Genomic DNA, 8,875 nt, shown 5'->3' with positions numbered 1-8,875 from the left:
AATTTTCATTCATTGCTCTTACTTCTGCCCTGGAGTGAGGGAGGAGATAACAAGGCAGTTTTAATCCTTCTTGACTGACTACAAATATCTGAAAAAACTCCATCTGTCTTCACTTTTTCTCTTCTCCAGGCAAAACCTACTTCAACAGATATTCATCTGTTTTGAACCCAAGGTCCTTCGTCATCCTGAAGATCCTTCTCTTTACATTCATTTTACATATTAGCCATCCTTCGTGGCACCATCTGAAAATTTTGTAATTATGCATGATAATAGCTGACATTTATGGAGGTTTTAAGGTTTTCAGTGTGCTTAAGATATCTTGTCTCATTTGAATCTCCCTAAAACCTTGCAAAGTAGGTACTGTATTAAGAGGTACAGAAAAAAAAGTTTAGAGAAATGAGATGATTTGCCCAAGGTCACCCAGCATCAGAGGCAAAATTCATACCTAGATCTTCTTGATTCCAAGTCTTAATATTCTCTTTCATTCCTCCCTAGAGCATCCTGAGCTCATATTGGTCTGATCAGCCAAAATCAGACACAATGTAACTTTATTCTAACATGGTGATATCATTTTGATTCTCTTTGAGAATGGACAACAGCCGGTTGGTTGTTGATCTTGATCCATGATGTCAAACAACCATTTTGACTGAAGTAATTGATAATAATGGCTCATATTTTATGTAGTATTTTAAAGATAAAAGTTTATAAGATCCTTTCTTTATAACAGTTATGTAGTACGTAACGTATACGTATAAATGTAACAATTATAATTATTATATATCATATGATAATATAAATATTATTATTATTTTATCTATGATCATACTACTTCAGATATGGGTTTGAAACCTTGGTCTTTCCTCACATTAAGTCTATTATTTTTTATTATACTGTGCTGCATCTTCCTATCATAGAGGCACAGCCTTTTTGTGCTTACCACAGTAAAATTAAATTCTTTGTCTTTCACGGTAAAGCTAGGTGGTACAATGGATATAGCATTAAATTTACAGGAAATTCTGGGTTCAAATCACACCTCAGGGAATAACCTTATTTAATCCTGGGAAAGTTTGTTAACCTCTCTTGTACCTTAGCTTCCTCATCTGTAAAATAAGATCATAACAGAACCCAACTCACAGGGCTTTTGTAAGGATCAAATGAGCTAATCTTTATAAAGATTTTGTAAACCTTAAAGTATTATATATTGTTGTTTAGTAATGTTTGGCTTTTGTGACCCTGTGTACCATACTAATCATGGGGTTTTCATGGCAAAGATAATGGAGTGGTTTGCCATTTCCATTTTCAGTAGATTAAGGTAAACAGACATTAAGTGACATGCCCGAGTCATATAATTAGTAAGTATCTTAAACAGGATTTGAACTCATGTTTTTCTGACTCCAGTCCTAGTCACTCTATCCACTGAGCAATCTAACTGTTCCCTAGTAAACAGAGGTTAAAGATCACACAACTAGTAATATCTAAAATTGGATTTGAACTCAGGACTTCTTGACTCCACTCATACCTCTGAACTATTTATATGTCTTAAAATGTTATATAAATGTTAGCTATTATTATTATTCAGCTGACTCATTTTTTTTTCTTTTTGAGGCAGTTGAGGTTAAGTGATTTGTCCAGAGTCACTCATAGGTAGTAAGTGTTAAATGTTTGAAGCCAAATTTGAACTCATGACTGGTACTCTATCCACTGCACCATCTAGCTGCCCTGCTAGCTCATCATCATCATGAAATTGAGGAAGAGTAAAGTAATGATTTTTGCAAAATATTTTTTTTTATTTAATAGCCTTTTATTTACAGGATATATGCATGGGTAACTTTACAGCATTAACAATTGCCAAACCTCTTGTTTCAAATTTTCACCTCTTACCCCCCCCCCTCCCCTAGATGGCAGGATGACCAGTAGATGTTAAATATATTAAAATATAAATTAGATACACAATAAGTATACATGACCAAAACGTTATTTTGCTGTACAAAAAGAATGAGACTCTGAAATATTGTACAATTAGCTTGTGAAGGAAATCAAAAATGCAGGTGGGCATAAATATAGGGATTGGGAATTCAATGTAATGGTTTTTAGTCACCACCCAGAGTTCTTTCTCTGGGCATAGCTGGTTCAGTTCATTACTGCTCCATTGGAAATGATTTGGTTGATCTCGTTGCTGAGGATGGCCTGGTCCATCAGAACTGGTCATCATATAGTATTGTTGTTGAAGTATATAATGATCTCCTGGTCCTGCTCATTTCACTCAGCATCAGTTCGTGTAAGTCTCTCCAGGCCTTTCTGAAATCATCCTGTTGGTCATTTCTTACAGAACAGTAATATTCCATAATATTCCTATACCACAATTTATTCAGCCATTCTCCAACTGATGGACATCCATTCAGTTTCCAGTTTTTAGCCACTACAAAAAGGGCTGCCACAAACATTCGTTTGCAAAATATTTGTAAGGCTTGTTCACTGTACCATTTCAAGAAATGACCCATGGATATTTTATGCTGATTTATTTCCTTTTTATGTATGCACATAATCAACCTTTAGACATAGAATTGGGATTAAAGCATTAATTCTACAGTGCTTAGATTTGGTAATAAAATAATTTGTGATTACTGGCTTAATCATTTTTTGATTATCAAAATTACTGAATTTTGTTCTATTCGCAGACTTGCAGACTCTCTTTCTTCTTAACATCATGTTATTTTAGGAAGTTGCTGTTCATTTTTCTTTCCATTTACTGTAGTAAACTGAAATTTATGCAGAGCAATAAAACATGTCAAGTTTAACAAAGTTAATCTGATCTATGTTACTACAACCCTTCATAAGATTTATTAGAATCTTTGTCTCTACATCTAATGTGAGAGGCACAGTTTAGAATAATTGTTATGTAGGCAGCTGGAAGATACAATTTGAATAGGAAAGAAATTCATTACATCACAACATTGTTAGATATAGAATTACTAGTGTTTAAATCTATTTTCAGTATTTTGGAATTATATGTTACACAAAAATGTTAAACTAGAGGAAGTTTTATATATTATTAAATCTCTAGTTTCTTTGAGCAGTTGCCAAAGGCTAAAGATCATAATTATTATTATTATTGTAATAATAATAATGAATACAAAGGCTATTTTAAAATATGATGCTTTTAAAAATAATATTGAAGATGACAAAGTGTGTATCATGATTTCTCCAATAAAGGCCAAGACCATAAAATTACATCATAATTATTGTTCCAATGAGGCATACTAATATTTCAACCATCTTCATTTTTCCTCCCTACATAGTATTCTCTGGCATTAATATGATAAGATCTAAATACACATATATACACACACAGACACACACACATATACATATACACACATATATATGTATGGATTTGCTAAATACTTTAAACAATTTTAAAAAAATGTTTATTTTACCATTAAGAATAAGGTGTTATATGAACATTTTACTTAAACCAGAGAAATAGAATTTTCAATCCTATATATTAATATTATTACCTTGGGAATCATTATAAATTAAAATTTTGATTTTGTTTAATGACTCTTAGGTTTTTTTTGAATCATAAAGATTCATCCAGAATTCTGGAAAACTCCTTAAGACCAAAGCTGGGACAAGGAATAGTTAAAAGTAGCCAGCAATAGTGAAACACTCTTTGAGACTCAATCAGTAATACTTTTAATGACCTTTTCAAATGCATATATTTTTAATATTAGAAGATTTCACCTTCTAATTAAGCAGGAAGATACTAAGTCAAGTTGCATGTGTCATGATGAAGGATCATTTTATTCCAGAAAAAATATTTTAAAGGAATGATCCATTAAATCATTTGATTAAGCCTTTTGAAATATGGCATTTTTTAAAAAAAATCAATTCTTATTGACTATTCCTTCTTAATCCACGTATCATCCACTGACAAAGTCCAAGGGCTAAGGATGATAAAGAAATAACTAGTTTTCAATGGTTCTGGAATCAAATGCAACATGGTACTTCATAACCAACTTCCATTTCTTCTTGCTCATTTTCTTATATTTGGAAAAAATTGTTCTTACCAACCCACTGTTTCTAGCTATTTTGGGTGCCAACATAGAACAGAACTAAAAGAGTGTCAGGACACATGGAAATTAAGGATTGGGCTCTTAGAAATTCTAAGGATAGTGATAGAATTATGTAATAGAAAATAAATTATTTGATTTTAAAATGATTAATTTTGAATGAAATGAAATGAAATAATGAAACTATTTCTAGCCATATGAAAAGATGCTCCAAGTCATTATTAATCAGAGAAATGCAAATTAAGACAACTCTAAAATACCACTACACACTTCTCAGACTGGCTAGAATGACAAGGAAAGATAATGTGGAATGTTCGAGGGGATATGGGAAAATAGGGACACTAATATATTGTTGTTGGAGTTGTGAATACATCCAGCCATTCTGGAGAGCAATTTGGAATTATGCTCAAAAAGTTACCAAATTGTGCATACCCTTTGATCCAGCAGTGTTACTACTGGGCTTATATCCCAAAGAGATTTTAAAGAAGGGAAAAGGACCTGTATGTGCAAGAGGTTTGTGGCAGCTCTCTTTGTAGCGGCCAGAAACTGAAACTTGAGTGGATGCCCATCAATTAGAGAATGGCTGAATACATTGTAGTATATGAATATTATGGAATATTATTGTTCGGTAAGAAATGACCAGCAGGATGATTTCAGAAAGGCCTGGAGAGACTTACATGAACTGATGCCAAGTGAAATGAGCAGGACTAGGAGATCATTATATACTTTCACAACAAGACTATATGATGCTCAATTTTGATGGAGGTGGCCATCTCCAGCAATGAGATGAACCAAATTAGTTCCAATAGAGCAGTAATGAATTGAACCAGCTCCACCCATCAAAAGAACTCTGAGAGATGACTGTGAACCATTACATTGAATTCCCAGTCCCTATATTTTTGTCCACCTGCATTTTTGATTTCCTTCACAAGCTAATTGTACAATATTTCGAAGTCTGATTCTTTTTGTACAACAAAATAACTGTTTGGACATGTATACTTATATTGTATTTAATTTATACTTTAACATATTTAACATGTATTGGTCAACCTTCCATCTGGGGGAGAGGATGGGGGAAAGGAGGGAAAAAATTGGAACAAAAGGTTGGCAATTGTCAATGCTATAAAATAATTAAAAAAAAAAAGAGAGAGCCACATCCATCAGAATTGATCATTGCATAATCTTGTTGTTGCTATGTACAATGTTCTCTTGGTTCTACTTACTTCATTTAGCATCAGTTAATGTAAGTCTTTCTTATTTCTTGAGTTTCTGTATTAGAAGTCTACTGGCAAAAATATATATGAGTTGGGCAATTCATTGTGCTCATTAAAGTGATTTTTTTGGTTCATGGATTCAACTATATCAGTTTTTGACTTGTTCACTGTTATGTAACTGTGACCCAAGTAGTTTTGGTATGTCTAGAAGCAATTGCATATACATATATACTAGGTACTATCCTATCTCAGATATCTTTAGGAACAAGACAGAATTCCAGGAAAGACTTAAACTTCTTGATGTTCCTTTCTGGTCTGGGCTTCAATGATGCTCAGTCACTGAGGTCTGGTAGCTCTCAATGTAAGTACTTATTAATGAAATCATAAATTACAAACAACAGATGTCCAAGTCACTTTTAAGAACTCACTTGAGCTTTCTATTGAGGCTAATTGAAAAGGACACCTTGATCTTGTTTCCCTGGTAATTTCTGTGTTTATATATGGTGGAACTGAATTCTCTTTTTTGGGAGATGGGTGCTGTTTTTAATTTCCTGATATTTTATTTTTGTTAGACAATTATTCCTACTCATTTTTCCCTAGTATTGTACCTCACTGAAGACCAGGCCTTGTAGGAATTACCTGCAATGTTTCTTGCCTCTCTGTAACTATATCTATCTATCTTTTTTGAATAATATTTTATGCTTTCTTTTTTATTCATTTGATCTTCACTGATAGATAAATATCAATGAATAATTTTGGTTTTCAGACTTTAGTGTGGGAGTTTTAAAACATTATTCTCTAAAATTATAAATCAAGCATATTTTGATTAATATTTCCCCTTTATATTGAAAAGAAAAATATTAACTATATTTGTGTAGTAAAAATTTTTTTACCCAAAAAGATATTATGGTCCTGTGAATCTGTAATGTACATAATTAATAATTCATATAGATTTTTCATTATTCTGTTTAAAATTGTCATCACTCTATCTTAATTTTTCACTAATGAAAATGGTGAGCAACTGAGGAAACTTTCTTTATCAATATAAGTTAATTCCATCTCTTTAATTAAGAGTATTAGAGAACTGCCTAAAGCAGAGAATTTAAATATTTTCCCTAGAGTCACATAGTAAGTGTCAAAGGTGGATCTTGAACCCATATCTTCCTAGATCTGAGGATAACTTTTTATCCACCACCTTACGCTTTCAGTAATAATCTAACCCCAGATATTGGCTTTCAGTTATTGACACTACAATTTCTCTCATAATATGATCTTTTAGGAAGGGGAGATAGCACTTAGTAATCACATTTTCTCACAATCTACATATTCCTTATTTCCTTACAGTCTGGTGTACAGACTGTACTGTAATTCCTTACAGACTGGTTCCATTAGTCTACTGAGACTGCTTTTTCTAGGGTTACCACTGGCCCCTTAATTATCAAAATCAACAACTTTTTCTCAATTTTCATTCTTTTTAACCAATTTGAAGCATTTCAGTCTGATAACCATGCAGTACTTCTTGACATTTTCTTTTCTTTTGACTTTAATAGCATCATGAAGCACTCTAACTATTTGATTACTTTTTAATGATCTCCTTTACTGATCCACCTTCATTTTTCTGCCACTTTAGTACTGGTGTTATTGATGCATGTTATAGTATTTATTAAATTAAATATGACATTTTTAGGTGATTACAATATTCTACCTTTATTTAGGACTTTAAATTCCAATAGTAATCAATACATATAGGAGAATGATGTCCAGGGAAGAAAGTTTTAGCGCAATGGTAATAGGAATGGCAAATAGAACTATAGGGTAATGAAGTGACATTCTAGGAACAACAGCAATATTGCTTTGATTATTGTTCCCAGAGCAAGAAGTACGAAGTGAACTAGGGAGAGGATAGGGAAGTGGTATATTTTTTTCCCCTTGAAGAGAAGATGGCAAGATATTTCAGGGAAATAGATATAGAACATAGACTAGAACTACCTCACTATAGCATGTTAAGTGAATTTGCACTCTCATTCAGCAATCAGAATAGCTTAGCCTCAGGATAGCATTTTAAAGTTAAGTAGACGAACTTCTCCAGGCATATAATCTCTCTAAGGCTGGACTGGAGAGTATTATTCAAGGTAGGGCTGCAATAGATCAGATGGCCAGATATCCTGGTTGGACAGATATAAAACATGTTCTAAGGCCAATTATGTGTGGTGGACTAGATGATTTTGCCCTCACTCACCAATCAGGGCAGTTCCATCACAGAGCAGAATTTCATAGGTGAATATTCCCCAACATTATGATATCTTTTTTTTTTGTCTCTCTATACTCTTTTCTCAGGTAGTCTCCTTCACTTTTATGGCTTCAGTCATCTGAGATGACTCAAATTTTTATATGACCAGTCTTAGACTTCACATGACTCTCACATTCATACTTTTCTGTTCCAGACATCCAAAATCACATTTCCATCTGCCTTCTTGACATTTTTTACCTGACCATCCTGTTAAATTTACATATTCACTACATAAACTCATTAGTCCTTCATGGAAACAAATCATTGCCAGGATTCCAATATACCTAAGATTGAAAACTTAGGATCTAACTTTCCCCTCTCCCTTATAACCAATTACATTGATTAATAAGTTTATTAATTATTTTTTCCTCTGAGATAGCTTTCATATCTTCAGCATCATTATTATCATTAATAAACACTTATCAAGTACTTATTATGTGCCAGGCATCATTCTAAGCTTGGGGGATAAAAAAAATGGCATCTCCCCCATTCACTCTATTTGTTGTATCATTATCTTATTTCAATAAGCTGAAATCTTGTTTAAACTCTTTCTAGATGGCTTTCCTGACATGAAGCATTCTTCTTGCTTAGACTTCTCCTTTATACAATTACCTTCCCAATGAATACATCTGGTCATGTTATAACTTTACTAAAAATATTAAGTGGTTCTCTATTGTTTATAAGAAAATGCCATTTTTTAGATCAACTTTTAAGATTCTCCACAATTTGACCAGAACCTATCTTTCTAGTTTCATTTCACTTCATCCCCTAGCATAGATTTTAGAATCATTCATTCTTCTTCAATCTTGTCCTGCCCTCTTCTGTCTCCCTTAGGTCTTCTGTTCTGGCAACAGACTCCTTTATGTCTTTTACCTTTTGAAACTCTTGTTTCAATTCAATTGACTCAGTGAGTTGACAGACCCGTGTGGCCTTTGGGGAAGTCAGTGAGGTGTAGTAGAAAGAATATTAGGTTTGGAATTAGAAGGCCTAGTTTTGAATTCTTGCCCTGTTATTATGAAGAAAACCTGGCACTAAAAAGTTCTTAATAAACGCTTGTTGACTGACTGACTTTGTACAAGATACTTCAAAACATAATACTAGCTAGCATTTATAGAACATTTTAAGACTTTAAAAATGACTTACAAATATCATCACAGTCATGGATATAGGTAGATGCTATATTTGACTTCTTTAAGATTAGAAATTTAAGTAGACAGAGATTAAATTACTTGCCCAAGGTTACACAGCTAGTAGGTATCCAAGGTTACATTTGAATTCAGGTCTTCTTAACTCCAATC

Source organism: Sarcophilus harrisii, chromosome 3 (genome assembly GCF_902635505.1).
Source record: "Sarcophilus harrisii chromosome 3, mSarHar1.11, whole genome shotgun sequence".
Lineage (NCBI taxonomy): Eukaryota > Metazoa > Chordata > Mammalia > Dasyuromorphia > Dasyuridae > Sarcophilus > Sarcophilus harrisii.
Note: the sequence above shows the minus strand (reverse complement) of the source record.